We start from the raw sequence: 16,956 nt of genomic DNA, 5'->3' as shown, positions 1-16,956 counted from the left end.
TATCCTTCCTGCTTGAACCTCACAACCCCTAGAAGTCAGTATTGTTTTGCCTTTTTTAAGCTGTGAGAAAAGATGACTTCTGAGTTAAGCCATATAGTTGAATCTAAGAAAAGTCTTCTCACTCGTGTTTAATAATCTGCTGGTTTTCTACATTGCCTTTTTTTTTTTTTTGTTAGAAGCACACTAAATCTAATCTTTTTTAAAATTTATTTTTAATGAGAGGAGAAATTGCTTTACAATATTGTGCTGGTTTCTGCCATACATCAACATGAATCAGCCATAGGTTTACATATGTCCCCTCTCTCCCATCTCACACCCTCTAGGTTGTCAGCAGTGGGTTTGTTGGGTCACGTAGCAAATTCCCACTGGCTAGCTATTTTACATAGGGTAATGTCTATGTTTCAGTGTTATTCGGAGAGGTATTATTTCTGGGTGAACCGTGACTACTCTTATTATCATTAGACAGCTAATATTGAATTGTTGTAGTTGGCCAGGCTCTGTGCTTAAAAGCTCTTACATATATCCTTGCATCTAATCTTCACAATGCTCATATATAGGAAGTGGATACTGTGTTGTAACCACTTACAGTTGAGGATGTGAGGTGTAGGGATATTAGATCATTTGCACCAAACACGGCTTGGAAGCAGTGGAGCTAGCTCAGATGTGTCTGTCTTGAGAAGCACTGTGGCATCGTCTAGAATTAGATCTGTAGGAATTGTCCGACATGTACAATTAATTCATGGGGTATATTTCTACAGCTTCCATTTCTGTCCTTCTGTCCTCTTTGTCTTTAGTTCTTTGCCTTAAAATCTATGTGTAAATCGTGCTAATTTAGCACCGTCTGTCATGACCCCACTGTGACTTGGTTCTTCCTGTGTCCCTTCTGATTGCTTTAGATTAACACACATCTGCCTGGAAGCTTTGTCTTTCTGCATGTCTTTGGAAGAATTAGAATCAGTCTTCCTGCCATGAAAGTGTCTCAGGCAATTAAAAATTTTTTTATTTTTTTTTCATATAATGATGGAGTGTTGACTAATTCTCCTTTCTTGTAAAATGCTTTGCATAGATTTTGTCCCTGCACCCAGCTGTACTTAATGGTATTGACCAAAATCGTTTTCAGAATTAAGATGAGGAATTTTTTTGGATTCACATCTTGAAGCTCCTTTCAAAACTTATAATTTGGGGGAAAAAATCTCTTATGAAGGAAACATGTTTTTCTTTTGCTAAGCCAAGTGATGCTGCACAGCTGGGAACCTTCTGGGTAGGGAACCCTTAGCAGAACAGAAGTCGCCTTCCTTCACTTATAGCATTTAAAATCATCCACCATCTCCATTCACATCTTCATTGTCATCTGGCAACATATCTGAAGTCCCTGCCTATGTAGCGTTTTGCATATCACTAAAGTGGGGGTGAGGGAATTTTTGAATGTCTCTGCTCACTGAAAGGAAACATCAGTTTGGATTAGACCAGACTGCATTTTAAAAGACCAGGGTAGCTCAGCTGTTCTGAGGAGGCCCCTCTAGATTCCAAGAGGCATAAATTCCAAGATTTATGATATAAGTTCTAATTTTATGCATTTTCTAGATATTGAATAGTATTTTTGGCTTCATTTAGAATGTACTTAGTATATTTATGCTTATTTCATAGGAACTAACACATACTTGAACAATCTTGAATTATTTTAATGTTCTGTGTTTGTTTTATCTTTGCTTTTATAATATTGTTATGTCTCAGTTCAGATTTAAGAATGCTGATCAAGGCTGTATGTGTGTGTGGGTGTGCTCAGTTGCTCAGTCATGTCTGACTCTTTTGCAACCCCATGGTCTGTAGCCCGCCAGGCTCCTCTGTCCATGGGATTTTCCAGGCAAGAATACTGGAGTAGGTTGCCATTTCTTCCTTCAGGGGATCTTCCCAATTCAAGGGTCAAACCTGGGTCTCCTGCATTGCAGGCAGATTCTTTACCATCTGAGCCACTAGAGAAGTCCATAAAATATAAATAAATAAATATATATATATATATATAATTGTTATATATATTTTATGGTCTTTGCAGGTATCTTAGTGGTAAACAATCTGCCTACCAATACAGGAGACACAGGTTCCATCCCTGGGTTGGGAAGATCCCTGGAGGAGGAAATGGCAACCAGTGTTCTTGCCTGGAAAATCCCATGGACAGAGGAGCCTTGCGGGCTACAGTCTGTGGGGTGGAAAAGAGTCAGACATGACTCAGCAACTGAGTATGCACACGTACATTTGTGTTATATAATATATAACAATGATTATCCTCAAATCTGTAGTGTCTAGAAACACATTGGAGTTGAAAAGTAAGGATAATTGACTTCTTTTAACTGTTTATGGGAGACATAATGCCATAGTAGTTATATGTAACATAGAAACACAGGCTTGCTTGCTTGTAAAAGGAATACACTTTTGTTCTTTGGCAAGTATCAAAGTATCCTAGTATAATTTGGCAAGTATACTAGGATTTAGTATCCTCATTCTCAAAATGAAGGAACTGACAACTTCCGACGTCAGCTGTAAATGGATTGAATTGCCCTGTTAATCTCTTGGGTCATGCAATTTAGTATATAACTGGGGTTAGCCCGAGTGTTTCCAAAGCAAGATTACTGGAAGCTCATTCTCCAGCTGTTGGGTTCGGAGATTATTCAAGAATGTTGCCCTGTCATTTGGATCTGGTTTGCTGAGGAATAAGCCAGCATCGTTATATGAGGCCATTTTGCTGATCGAGCCCCAGCCTAACAACTGCATCCTCTTCACCGTTCGGTTGGGGAGCCAGCGTCTTGCTTCAGGTGCCTTGCTGGACTTCTGGAAAGTCTGAGTCACAGGCTCCTAAGGACAGACACAGCAACCCTGTTTGTCTAGACAGCATTTTCTAGACCCAGATCTCAGCTCACTTGAATTTGGCAATCAAGGATTTACATGTAGTCTTTTTTTTTCTTTCTCATTTTCAAGTGATTTCTCTTTTTATGTCTTCCTAAGTTCTGCTCTTTTCCAACAAAACTATAGATTGACGCTGTACAATGTTGTTGTTTAGTCACTTAGTTGTGTCTGACTCTGTGACCCGGTAGACTGTAGCCTGCCAGGCTCCTCTGTCCATGGGATTTTCCAGGCGAGAGTACTGGGGTGGGTTGCCATTTCCTTCTCCAGAGGCTCTATCTGACCCAAAGATTGAACCTGTGTCTCCTGCATTGGCTGGAAGATTTTTAACCACTGAGCAACTAGGGAAGCCCTACAGTGTACAGTGGGCTGCCTTTAATCTTCCTCTGCCTTGATTTTCTCAACTGGAAAATGGTGATACTAACTTCAGCTCCTTCATCTGTTTTGGGAATAAAAATGAGATAACTGATGCCATAAAGTTCTTTTTAATTTAGAGCAGGAGGGAAACTCAATTATAATAAGAATCTTGTATCTTTATTTTTATGGGGCATTTACAATGTTAGCATTGAATACAAATCAGGGAGGGAAATCTCATTTTGAATGTCGTTGATAGAATGATGGCCAAGAAGGTATTAGAGGTGCATGCAAAAGCTAAGAAAATGTGTTTAAAAATGATGAACACCAAGCCATCTAATATTTCTTTTCAAGAAGGAGAATTAGATGGTGACTGTAGGGTGTAATAAAAAAAAATAATGTATATTTTGGGATTTTCCAAATCTATTCTGTATATATCCTTTTAATTTGATTTCAAGAGTAAAAGTGTTATGTAATGTTCAGGAATGTTTCGCTGTGTGGGGAGCTCTGTATGGTTCAGTATGGTAGCTACTAACAACAAGCGGCAACATTTTAACTAAAATTAATTAGAATTAAATTAAAATTTTAGCTACTCAGTCACACTAGTCACATTTGAAGTGCTTAGTAACCACACATGGCTAGTGGCTACAGTATTGAAGAGTCCAGATGTAGAGCATTTCCAGAAGATTCTGTGGGATAGGACTGCTCTAGAGAAACTGAAAAAAGGGAAGGTAAATTCCCTTCTTCCTCTTCCCCACAGCTGCATTTTATAATCTCTGGCCTTTTATTATTATATTGTAAAAGCACAGTTGAAATTTTATGAAGGGACACAAAAATCCTGGAACCAGTTCTTTGCTCTCTATTTGCTTTTCTTCCATAATTATTTTCTTACGTAAGTAACAGATTACCTAGACCAATCCAGTAGTCCTCAAATCATGTGCCACATTCACTTGTTTTATAATTATTTCACAGGCATAAACCAAACTGTTGCCTCTAACAAAATAACTAATATATTCCAAATCCACTCTGTCCACAAATCCATCCGGGCTCTACCATCAACATATATCCAGGATCGGGCCCTTTTTGTCCACTCCGCTGATCACTCTGGCCCCAGCCATCATCACCTCTCTTGTAAATTATTGCTGATGCAGCCTGAATGGGTTCTTGCTTCCCCTCCTGCCCTTTCACCCACTTTCAAGCCTGTTCTCAACAGAGAGATCATTTTAAATATCAGGTCACCTTACTCTTGTACGCAAAATTCCTGGCAGCTTCTCCTTTTATTCCAAGTAAAAGCGAAAATGTGGACAGTGGACTTTAGGGCCTCATGGGTCTCACGGCCCCCTCTGACATCACCAGTGCGTACTCCCCTGAAGCTACAGTAAGCTCTTCTTTCTTCTCCAATTATCAAAAGTTTATTCTTGTCTTGGGCTTGCCTGGCGGCTCAGTGGTAAAGAATTTGCCTGTCAGTGCCAGGAGATGAGGGTCCAATCCCTGGGTTGGGAAGATCCCCTGGAGAAGGAAATGGCAACCCACTCCAGTATTCTTGCCCGGAGAATCCCATGGACGGAGGAGCCTGGTGGGCCCCAGTCCATGGGGTCGCAAAAGAGTCTGGCATGACTTAGCAACTAAGCAAAAATTCTTACCTCAGGAGTATGCTGTTGGCTTTTGCCATTTCCTCTGTCTGGCCCACTTGTTCAAGATGTCCACCTAACTCATTTCTTCACTTCTTTTAGTCCTTTTTCAACATGATTTCGTAATGAGGTCTCACCAAACTATTTAAAAATGTCACCAACACCACCCCTTCTCCAGTCCCCATACAACCCTCATTCTTCACTTCCCCTACTAGGCTTTTCTCCACAACACTTATCACCATCTGACATACCTCAGTGTGTGTGTGTGTGTGCGTGCGTGCGTGCGTGCGTGCGTGCGTGCGTGCTTTTCTCCACAACACTTATCACCATCTGACATACCTCAGTGTGTGTGTGTGTGTGTGTGTGTGTGTGTGTGCGTGTGCTTTTCTCCACAACACTTATCACCATCTGACATACCTCAGTGTGTGTGTGTGTGTGTGTGTGTGTGTGTGCGCGCGCTTTTCTCCACAACACTTATCACCATCTGACATACCTCAGTGTGTGTGTGTGTGTGTGTGTGCTTTTCTTCACAACACTTATCACCATCTGACATACCTCAGTGTGTGTGTGTGTGTGTGTGCTTTTCTTCACAACACTTATCACCATCTGACATACCTCAGTGTGTGTGTGTGTGTGCTTTTCTCCACAACACTTATCACCATCTGACATACCTCAGTGTGTGTGTGTGTGTGTGTGTGTGTGTGTGTGTGTGTGGTCTGTCTCCTCCCAGTAGAATATACACTGTTTGAAGGCAATGCTTTATGTCTTTTTCATCTTTAGTGTCTGCAAGGTAGACCCTCAATGATAATCTAATGAATGAAAGAAAGACTTAAGTGAATGACAGTTATGATAAATCATGGGCTTTCCAGGTGGTACTAGTGGTACAGAACCTGCTTGCCAATGCAGGAGACATAAGAGACCAGGGTTCGATCCCTTGGGTGGGAAGATCCCTAGAGGAGAGCATGATAACCCACTCCAGCATTCTTGCCTGGAGAATCCCATGGACAGAGGAGGCTGGCAGGCTGCACTCCATGGCGTCACACAGAGTTGGACACGACTGAAGCGACTTAGCATGCACATGATAAGTAATACCAAAAAGAACAGGATAGATGCATCGAAAAGAGTACTTTTTGGGAACCCAAGTGTGCTAGTTTAATGAGATTCATTTTAGCAAGAGACACAGAAACACAAAGACACACCATCCAGCATCATCTTTCCTCTACCCTGTTCCCCTCTGAGAGGGCTCTGGGATGAGGCTGCGCTCTCTGAGGGCTCTGCCAGGAGCCTATGGACTTCTCCTTCCCACTCTTGAGGGGCCACATAGGGGAGAGTTTGGACCAGGGCTGCAGGAGTTGTATGGGGACAACTTTAAAAAAAAAAGGACTTGGGGCTCCAGCTGGGCTGATCCTTCAGCAGAGTAACCAGTCCTTCAAGATGACCATGACACTCGAAGGCAGGAAAAAGGGTCCCTCTTGGTTGTGGAGCTGGACTCCACGGGTGTGTGTGCTGAGCGAAGGGGAACAGAGCAGGGAAGGGGCCAACCATAGTTTGCTGCCTTAGGAGGGAGGTGATGAGCTATAGAAACAGAAATCTAGAAACATGGAGGCAGAGAGTTCCCTTCCTGCACTGGGAAGCTGGTGATGCCAGACTGGGGCACCGGCCTGTTTTCTGGCATAGCTGGGGAGAAGGGAAAGCTTGGCAATGGTCGGGAGCAAAAACAAACAAAAAAATTAAAGGGATCACTTACAGTTTGCTGGTTCCCACTGAGGCTGGGAGGAGGAGACACAAACAAGCAGAGAGTCACTTGCTCTCTTCTAGTTAAAGGGCGGAGCAGTAGCAGTGTTCAGGGGAGGCCAGCTTTTCACTTCCTCCCATCGTGCAAAGACTGGGTTTAGCTTCAAGAGCTCTGCCCCCAGCTTTCACTTCATCTTGCAACTTTGAGCCGTTTGGCACAATGCTCGGGTGGGGTTCTTTGAACAGATGAGTGATATTCCTGTGTTCCCAGAGCAAAAACGTTTCTCCGTATAGCAAATTTCATTTATCTGAAGCTTCAAGAAGGAAAAACATGCTCTATTTTTTAAAATAGGTTTCCTCTTTTTGCCATGTCCTTTCATTATGCACTGGTTTTTTAAAGGATAAATTTTCTTCTGTTTAAATGGTCTATTAATTGTCACTAAAATAACATGTGATTTTTTTCCCCCTATATTTTGTGTGAAGTCTGCCTGTCAGTACCCCAACCCACCCTTTGTAAATTGTTTTGTTGATTTAACTGTTTGCTCTGTTGGCACAATCAAGGGCAAAATCAAGATCTAGAAAGCCTTAGGACACCTGAAATCATTTATTGGAATGGATTTTGCTTTCCCTGCCTCCATTGCTAGAAATGGTATTGCCAGCCTGTGGGAGTTGCAGAAGACTAGAGTCTTTCTGGAGTGAATTTATGAGTAAAGAAGTTCTTTGAACACAGTAGGCAAAAGCAGGGATGTCAGCATTTGGCATTTCTAGAACTTTCCTCTGTTTAGGTTATCTTTTTCTTTTTCTATTTCTCTTTCTTTTGGCAGCTGAGTTGGGGATCAGCTAGTATTAATGTATCTGTTTGAACTGGGTTGAGGTGAGCTGCAAACAACAAATTTTCAGGTACTTCCCATATAGGATATGACTATTAAATAGGAAGGATGTGTCAATTACGTGGTAGGCATCAGGAATAATGAGGCAAAACTGAATTTTTACAATTGGATTCACAATTATAGCAACTTTTTTTTTTAACCTTCTGAGATCTTGCATTTTCATAGCTGGAAAGGAGGTAAGGAAGAGGAGTAAACCTTGACAAAGACAGATATGGTCCCTGCTCCCAAGTACCTTACAGTCTGGTGGGGATGGTAGATATTAAATATATAACTCCACTAGTAATTAAAATTGTGATAGGTATTACGGAGGAAAGGAGCAAATACTGTGAGAATATATGATCGGGAGGCCTGCTGTAGTCTGGACTTTGTTAGGGAAGTTCTTTAGGTGGGGCTCTGAAGGATGAGTAGATGTGATCGGGGGAAGGTAAAGCAAAGAGGCAGAAGGAAGAACGGTTGGAGCAGACGGTGGGACCAGCAGAAGGCCAGTATGGCTATAACTGGAGGGGATGGGGTCGGGAAGGGGAGAGGGAGTGAAACGAGGCTGCAGGTAGAGGCAAGGACCAGCGTAGTCATGCGGAGCCACTAAAGAGCTTGAGTAGAGAAGTGATAGGATAAATGATTGGATGTTTAGAAGATCGCATCAAGATCCTTTATGGGCAGTTGATTTGATGAGGCAAGATGGGTCCGTGGGGAGGCTGCTCGAAGTGTTACAGGAGCAAGATGATGGTGGCCTGGGGTAGAGTCATTGTATTGGAACTGGAGAGAAGTGAGTGGATTTAAGAGATGTTTCAATTGCATTGAACTTGGTGAATGACTGAGATTCCATTGATGATGCCTGGATTTCTGGCTTGAGAAGCTGTATGGATTGCCATGGCTCATTACTGAGCTCAAACGCTTAGTGAGGAACAGATTCTGAAAGAAAGATCACATGCTGAGTTTAAGGGTTGAAGTAGAGTTAGAGCTGATGATTTAAGACAGGTTTGGGCTGCACAGGAACTTGGGAGCCCTCTGGGATTCACTGAAGTCATGGGAGAAAATGGAAGGTAGCAGGGAGTGGGGAATGGACATGACCAGGGAGGTGGGTGGAGAAATCAGTGGAAAAAAGAATTCAAGCACAAGGGGCTATATCAGCGTTAAGGTGGTATCTAGTTCGGCTGTGAAATCTAAGTCAGCTCTGCCCATTACTAAGGAGAAATCTCATTAGGAAATGCTGAAAACTATATGTGGGGCTTAGCAACAAAGAGGTGGTTGGGACCTCAGGGGAGCTGTGGGGACAGAAGCCAGTTTTGAACAATAGGTTGCATTCGAGGCAGAAGAATGAATCAGGTACAGATCCTTTTTTGAGAAGTTAGGAGCAGGGAGGGGGTTAGATGGAGCTACAAGAGGGGTGTAGAATCCAGGATACAGATCTAGATCTTGGGAATCCTGTATCTGGACGTTTAGATATGGAACAGAAGACATAGTTACATAAACCTCTGCAAATGTGGGTGGGGTATAATCCAGAGTCAAGGCAAGGGGATAGGCATTTACCTCCAGCAGTTCAGAAGAAGGGGACAGATGGAGCCTCAGGAGCAGGCAGGTGGGGAGGGTTAGAGTGGGATGGTCAGCAGTACCATTCTGATGAAGTCTGTGTACTCAGTGGCGCAGGAAGGAAGCAGAATCAGTTTGTAGGCTAGCTCTGTTCTCCAGCTGTGCCTGGAAGCCACCATGGCAAGCCTGGGATAGGCAGATGGGTGGGTTCATCCAGGGTTGAGGCTTTTCCTCTGTGGGAGTAATGAAAGGACAGGGAACACACAGACTGAAGGTATTAACAGTAGAGGAATGATTTCAGTGGGGTTTTAATGGGATGAAGATGGCTGGGAGGATGTAGGATGGTCAGTGACCAGCAGTGTTGGGGTAGCGGGCACAGCTGAGTGGAGGAAAAGACGCATGTACTTTGCTAAGTGTGCGGCGTGTGTATGAATCACCTGGGGATCTTATTAAACTGCAGATCCTGATGCAGTAGGTCTGGATTCCCAGATTATACATTTCTAACAAGCTCCTAAGTGCTGCTAGCCCCTCTGGTCCTTAGATCACACTGAAGGAGAAATGAGAGGGTGGTGGTCCAAGAATGGGATGCCTGAGCTGGGAATCATAGAGCGGACAGATAGCACAGCCCAGGGAATGACTAAGTGGACCACCAGAAGGTCAAAGAATGAGACGGGCCGGCTGGTCATCAAGTCTCTCAGGATGCGTGACAGTGATGCTAGCACTTACTGTTGGCAACACTGTTCTAGGCACCTCAGGTATAGTCTGTTGTTTAATCCTCACAACGGTCTGCCATGAGGTATTGATACCCATGATGATCCCTTATTTTACAGACAAGGAAAGTGAGACCCAGAGAAGCCTTTCCCCAAATCACCCTCACTTGTGAGTGGAGGAGTCAGGATTCACACTGTGGCCATAAAATTCTAGAACATCTTCAGAGTCCAGTGCCCTTATGTGAATGGATGCATTGCTTATCTCTGATGATGGAAGCTGGAGGGGGGATGGTATATAGACATTTTTAGCCAGATGTTAGCATCATCAGTGAATAAAGTTGAGAGTGCTAGGGTTTTGGTAAACTATCCCTTTTAATCCTCATCTAGAGCCATACCCATTTTACAGGTAAGAAAAATAAGACTCAGGGAGAGATGGCAAGTGAATTCAAATTGGTCCAAAGCCTCTTCTTCCTCTGTATCAGGTTTCACTCTTATCACCACCCAGACATGGAAGTTCTTTTCTAATTCTCAGATAGGCTATAGTTACCATGGGAATAATTTCTTCCTGCACTGAAAGCTGCATCCTGGAGATGATGTGTGGTAAACAGGTGACTGAGTGGGAGCCAGGGCATCTGGGCTTGGCTCTGTCTCTGACTAGCAGGTGTGCGCATGTGTCTATAGGTCTCAGTTTTTTTTAATCCCTATGGATCCCTTTCAGAGCTGTATTCAATAAGTATGATGTCAGTTAGAATGACTCCTTTCATACTAATGTTTACTATAGACTTAGCACTTGATAACTTGATAGGTAATCCCCGATTCTTACACAAGGATAAATATTGTCTCTGAATTAGAAATGAGGATACTGCAGCCTGGAGACTTACAGGAACCTGCCAACTTCCTCTCTGCTCACAAAATGCTAAAGCTGGGGTTTCTCTGAGGTTTTTGAATCCAAAGCTCATGTTCTTGCTATCCAAGCTTGCTTCCTCAACCTCTTCTGTATCCTCTTGCTTATGGGTGTAGATGGTGCCATTAGCCAGCTTTATCAAACTTTCAATACCTGGACCCAGAGAAGAAATGCATTTTATGTTGAGAAGCAACCCCCCTGCATGCACGTCAGCATGCGCGTGCACACACACACACATGCACACATACACATATACACACACATGTGTACCGTGTGCACACTGATACCTCTGAAACAGAAGTTTCATGAAGCAATGCTTATGGTTTGTATTAGCAATGCTCTTAATTTTCTTTTCACTTCCAGTTCAGTTTAATCTATTTTATTAATATGCTTGTTAAACTCTACCAAATTGATTTAACTACCTACCAATGGGCTGTAGCCCTCAGTTTGAAAATTATGTGCACATCCGGATTTCTCAATATAATTACTCCAGATCTTTACCCCCTGCCTCTCCCTGTTTCTTCTTATGGAATGTAATGAAAAATATCTCTCGACCTGATAATTTCTGTAACAGTGTTAAATCTAAATCAATGCTTGCCCTCACCCATCTGCCATCCATACATCTGTAGAGTGAAAAACTATTTCATATATTTGTCCTGAGAGCAGGAATGAAAATGTATGCTTTTTTTCTTGCTGAAAATACTAATTAACAAAAAGTGAAGAATAAGGAAGTGACATTTGTCCCTCCTGGACTTGAGAAGATGGGGATAGAAGAACCTCTCTTGTGGGCTGATAAATTGAAAGGGTGTAGGGTGGGGAGGGACCGCAGCATTAGAATTCTGGTAAATGATGAGTGAAACTTACTTCATGTTCATCTGTGCCATATAGCTGTCTAACTACTATTACCGTTGGACTTGTCCAAGGCTGTGTGTTTATTGGACTCCTTTATGTACCAGGTCTTGTTCTGAGTACCTCACCTGTTATCTCAGCAGTTGTATTGTCTCCATGTTTTTACAGGTGGGGAGACCAAGGCATGGAGAGGTTAAGTGACCTGCCCAAGGTCACACAGCTAGTAGGGATTGGTCTCGGGGGGATTCATATCCAGGGAGGCTGCCCCTGGAGCTCATGGTCTTTATCATTAAGCTGTAACTGTCACATCTTTCAGGTAATTCTTTGTTAGGCACCATGCCCAGAACAGGGTTCTCACTTCTGGGTTTTGAATCCTGAGAAGAATCACACAGGGAAGAAAAATGGTTGGTATCCATTCACTCCACAAGGGCTGCCAGAAGGGACTTACCGCTTGAGGGAAGAAGTTCTTGCTTCTCAAATCGGTAGAGTTGATTTAGTTTCTTTCTCTCTTGAGCTCTGGTTTTTAATTTAAAAGAAAACCAACAACTTTCAAAAAAAAATGAGAGCTACCCATTTCCTTTAAATAAATTTATTTGTGCTTAAAATTTCACTGTCAGAGAAAAAAACAAAAATGGGAACCCTGATAAATGCAGACAGTTGTTTGACTCTTCCTGGTCTGTTTTCTCATCTTTAAAATAAAGGAATTGCATACGCCCATCCCTAGATCCCTCTTAACTGTGATCTTTCGCTAGAATTGGGTGCTAGTGACTCATGACATTTTCAGGAAGAGACCAGCTGGCCCCATGTTAGGGAAGCAGGAGAAGGTTTGTTAACGTGACCTTTGCATTCATGTTGTATGTTTTCTATATGTTTTACATGACTGTGATTCTACTGTTGGTGAATTCATTTAAACCATAAACATAACAATGATGACTAGCAGAGGTTCCTTCCCAAGCGTGCCTCGTGCAGACCACGGAGACCTCAGTGCTGAGAGGTCTGGGCAGAAACTCTGTGCCAGGTGAGTACCTTAACGTGACCTTCCTGGACCTGGCACTAGGAGTTAGATTCATCTTCACTCTTAGCCTAAGAAGTGGTCCCATTCCAGGGATTATGATCACGCCATTATTCTGCCTTTAAAAGCATGTTATTATCAAAGAATCAGTACGACCCATTCCAGAGTTTTGTATCAGACAGTGCTTTGAAAAGAAGATCTAAAATGTCAATGACATCAAGAAGACTTGAAGTTGTTTCAAAGTAGCCATGTGTTCATTCGTGGGAAAAAATTAGAGATGCTTGTTTTCTTTCACGCTTTGATGAAGCCTTACAACTTGCAATAAAGGGACTGTGGGAAGAATGAAGCAATTGTTTCTGACAAGCTGTATGTAAACATTGCATTTCTGCATAATGACATAAATAACCAGGTGAAAAGAAATGGATTTGCACAGGTGTTAGAGTACAAAGGTTTCCCCTGAAACTAGACATCTGAAGACAAAAACCCACCTCCAGTGGCTCTCTCCTGCTACCCGCCAATTGAGGGAGCATCTGTCCTTCCTGGAAGGAGAGACCCATGGAGGAGTTAATTCCTCTCAGCAAGTATTTACTGATGACTTACATTCCTGGCAGTCCACGCAGAGCAAAGAGAAGCAGGGTCTGAGAACTGGGTCAGACCCACAGTGGGTCTGAGCCATAACCCAGCGTGTAGGAAGGTAACTCAGACATCTGTTCCAACCCCCTTATTTTAAGCTTGGGTGACTTGAGATCCACACAGATAGTTAACTTGTTCAGACTCAGGTCATTTGTCTAGCTTGAGATCAGACCCAGCCTAAATCTAGGAACTCTGTTCTTAGTATAATTGACATGAGTAATATTATTATAATATTGTAATATAAATAATAAGAAACACCTGCTTTCCATACGCTGGCCCCTTCTGTATGCTGTCAGTACTTTACATACGTTTACTTAGTGACACGCAGTGACTCATTTAACCCTCATGGCTCCCTGAGGTATACATCATTGCTTCTATTTTACAGAAGAGGAAACTTAGGCAATGAGAAAGGGAAGTAGTTTGCCCCAAGTCACGCAGATAGTAAATGGTGACGTTTGGATCAAAACCCAGGCAACCTGATCCCAGAGTTTCCCCTCTAAACCACTAGGCAAGGGGTCAGCAAACCTATACTTTCTGTAAAGGACCAACCGGATAGTAAATATTTTCGGCTTTGTGAGCCATAAGCATCTCTGTTGCATCTGCTCAGCTCTGTCTTCGTAGTGTGAAAGCAGCTGGAGACCACCAGTTAAATGAATGGGTGTGGCCGTGTCCCAATAAAACTTTATTTATAAAAACAGGCGGGGCTGGATCTGTAGTTTTCAGATCCTACACTGGACTATGCCACCTCCTAGGGCACACTTATAAATGGCATTAGGAGAGATACAGATGTCTGAGGAGCGTGGTGATCTGGTTTTACAAGGCATTTGGGGCCAGAAATTGCACTAAAACAGTATGGTTTTTGTATTCCTTTTGGGTCTAGTGTCCTGCTTTGGCCAGAGAGAGTGATGGTCATCAAAGCCGTGTGCAGTGGGTTGTTAGGAGGCTGGGAGTCAGAAGAGGCTTTTTATTCTCCCTCAGCTTTCTGGTGACCTTGCACAAGTCCCTTAGCACCTGTCACTCAGAACTCTCCTCAATGGTGATAGCATTCCTTGCCACCTGTCCCTCTCCTTCTCTGAAGTGTATGTCTTGGATTAATGAAGTCTTGTCCGAGATGTACTTGGAGCTGTGAGTTTGGGAGAGAGGAAACGTAGTAAGTGACAGTCATCGTTTAGCTTGCTTGCACATGAGCATTTTGGGGATATGGGACCATCGATCTTACGTTTGGCAGGAAGAGCCCAGTTTTAAATGAAAGGCACTTTTGGTAATGTGTGGGAGAGAATGTGGACGGAGGGGCCATAAATTTATGTGTTGCCTATGCAGCGGTAGACTTTAGGTAATGGCATTCTTTAGAGGGTGAAACATACTTATTTCTGTTTTTAGCAAGTGTGCAATGAGAGGATTCCATGGCCTACCTCATTATGTATCATCTCCGTAAGGAAATTTAGGCTTCTCTGCTAAACTGTGAGTCTTAACATGAGGGAGGATTTTTATAAATGTTTCCAAGTGAAATTTTGAAGTTAAAAGTTGAACCAAGAAGCCTCAAAGGGAACCAAGCTGCTGCTTGCATTTCAATGAAGGGGAGAGGAAATTCATTATAGAGGTTGAAAATGTGGTTTGCATGCTAAGACTCTGGTGGAAGAATGGGCCTCCCGGACCGGGTGGGAGGGAAATTCTAGTTTGCCCTTTGTGGTTAAGGTTTCTTGACTAAGTACACATAGACCTTCTAATGCTCCCCCTGCCTTTTTTTTTCATTTTTTTAAAGCTTTGTAAGAACATTTTTCTTCAAGTTTAAAGATACATATTGAACTGAAAATTTCAGCTTGTCTCAGAATCTTTGTTTTTTTTTCCCAATTGTTTGTTTTGTTCTCTTGACAAAAACTATTTAAAAATTCAATAGATGTTAATCTTTGGGAATCTAAACTTAAGATGCTCTCACACCAATTAAATTGATATATTCAGTGGAGATGTTCTTGGTACTGGGCTAGGTCTCTATTAATACGGTTGTATCTTACTGTAAACAATAGCATCAATCCTGCAGAGCAACATTCTTCTGGTTCTACAGGTGAGCAGACTGAGAAGCTAACTCTGTGAGAGTGAATCAGCTAGAAAGTGGCAAAGCCATAACTGGATTCTGTCTTCCTAATTCCAAAACCCCAGCAAGTAGGGCGACCAAACGTCCCAGTTTCTGGGATGCAGGATTCTCAGAGCTAAAACTGGAAATGGAGATTGTGGTCATCCTGCCCAGAAGAGGCTTGCTATCCCAAGTGTCAAGGGAGTGCTCACTCATGACCAGGAAGCACGTCCTCATACACCACAGGGGGGTTTTCCTCTGCGATGTCTCCCCTCACCTGCTGGAAGCCACGTGTGTGCACCGTAAGACCTCTAGGGCCACAACTCCTAGGGCATCTTGGCCCCAAAGAGGAAACCTAGGAGCCTGAGTTCGTTGGGATTTCCAGCTTGCTGCTGCTGCTGCTGCTGCTAAGTCGCTTCAGTCGTGTCCGACTCTGTGTGACCCCATAGATGGTAGCCCACCAGGCTCCCCTGTCCCTGGGATTCTCCAGGCAAGAATACTGGAGTGGGTTGCCATTTCCTTCTCCATTTCCAGCTTGAATGTAGCCCTATTTATCAGTCCAGTTTGGGTTGATAGAGCAAAAGGCACAATTCTTAGAGTGGTAGCATCCATAGTTTTGCACATGTACTTCAAAATATTGCTATGCTCTTGTGATCACAAGTGAGCCTGTTGTTTGAAAGGCTGGGTAAGCACTGGAGAATTTTACCCCTTCTATTCCATCTCCTTCCAGGCTTTCTAAGGACAATTCGTTTGCCTTTGGGGATCAGATCTGACCACCAGAAATGGGGGCCAGCCAGCACAAAGCTTCTCCTCTCAAAGCCTGAACGTTTCTTTTCAAGCAAATGATTTTGACCTGTGTCCAGCTACCAAAGGGCACTGTGTACTTAGGCTGCCTTTAAAATATTTCTAAAGAAAGGTTGGCATGCAGGGCCACAGATTGTGAGCGCTGTTGTTGCCAGAGTGAAAGCAGAAGTGATCATTAGAACATTATGCATCTACATATGGTCAAGAGATTGCTCTTTACGCAAAAGGTGAATCTGTGTGAACACACGGTTTTTTTGTTTTTTTTTTTCTGTTTTAAAAAATATACTGAGCCAGGGCCCTGTCAGTGGCCCCTGGAAACCCCCCTGGTGACTTTCCAGGAAAGGACAGATCAAAAGCAGGCAGGGAGGTCACTTGATGCTTCAGCTGACTTGTGGGAGATGTTATTCTCCAAAATGTGATGCTTGTAAATGGATGAAAAGGCCAGCCTGTGCCACCGTGCTGGGATCACTGCCGTGTGTCAGTTACATGGGTGCCTGTTTTGAGATTAGTTTTTAAGACTTAGTCATTAGATTCACACAGGGGACCTTGTAATCACTTAATTACCGGTGTGCTTGCTGTATAATGTCAAAAGATGCCTTGTCATTTTTATTTCATGTTTTGTTCAAGTTTCTCTGTGACTGTCCCAAATGAAATACCCTTCAAGAACAAAGTATTTCTTCTGTGATGGGAGCCTGTTTCTGGGAGAAATAAGATACAAGCTCTGGTTGATGAGCAGAGAGAAAGGGCCAGGAAATGAGGGCAGAGCAAAGGGGATGGGAACAAGAGGAGGGGGAAGAGAATGAGAAGCTGGGGTTGGGTGTGGTGGGCATAGCGGTGGCCACAGAAGAGAGGAGAAGTTGAAGGGAGGGCTGGGCAACAGTCCAGGAGATGCACAGATAAGCTGAGAGAGACACATGTAGAATCAGGTAGACAGAT

General features: G+C 43.1%; 2 protein-coding genes across 25 annotated transcripts in view; one reads left to right on the top strand and one right to left on the bottom strand.

Annotated features, from left to right (window-relative positions):
* LOC147347588 (cytidine monophosphate-N-acetylneuraminic acid hydroxylase) overlaps positions 1-6,713 on the bottom strand; it is a 291,879-nt gene extending 285,166 nt beyond the window's left edge. Inside the window, exon 1 of the mRNA XM_086369953.1 lies at positions 6,631-6,713. The gene's annotated coding sequence lies outside the window, so the exon portion shown is untranslated. The remainder of the gene's footprint in view (positions 1-6,630) is intronic.
* CARMIL1 (capping protein regulator and myosin 1 linker 1) overlaps positions 1-16,956 on the top strand; it is a 307,540-nt gene that overhangs the window by 108,846 nt on the left and 181,738 nt on the right. The window lies entirely within an intron of this gene.

This window comes from Bos grunniens, chromosome 23 (genome assembly GCF_055505025.1).
Source record: "Bos grunniens cultivar Pamir isolate PY7600 chromosome 23, Bosgru_T2T1.0, whole genome shotgun sequence".
In the NCBI taxonomy this organism is placed as follows: Eukaryota; Metazoa; Chordata; class Mammalia; order Artiodactyla; family Bovidae; genus Bos; species Bos grunniens.
This window is presented reverse-complemented; position numbering and strand designations above follow the sequence as displayed.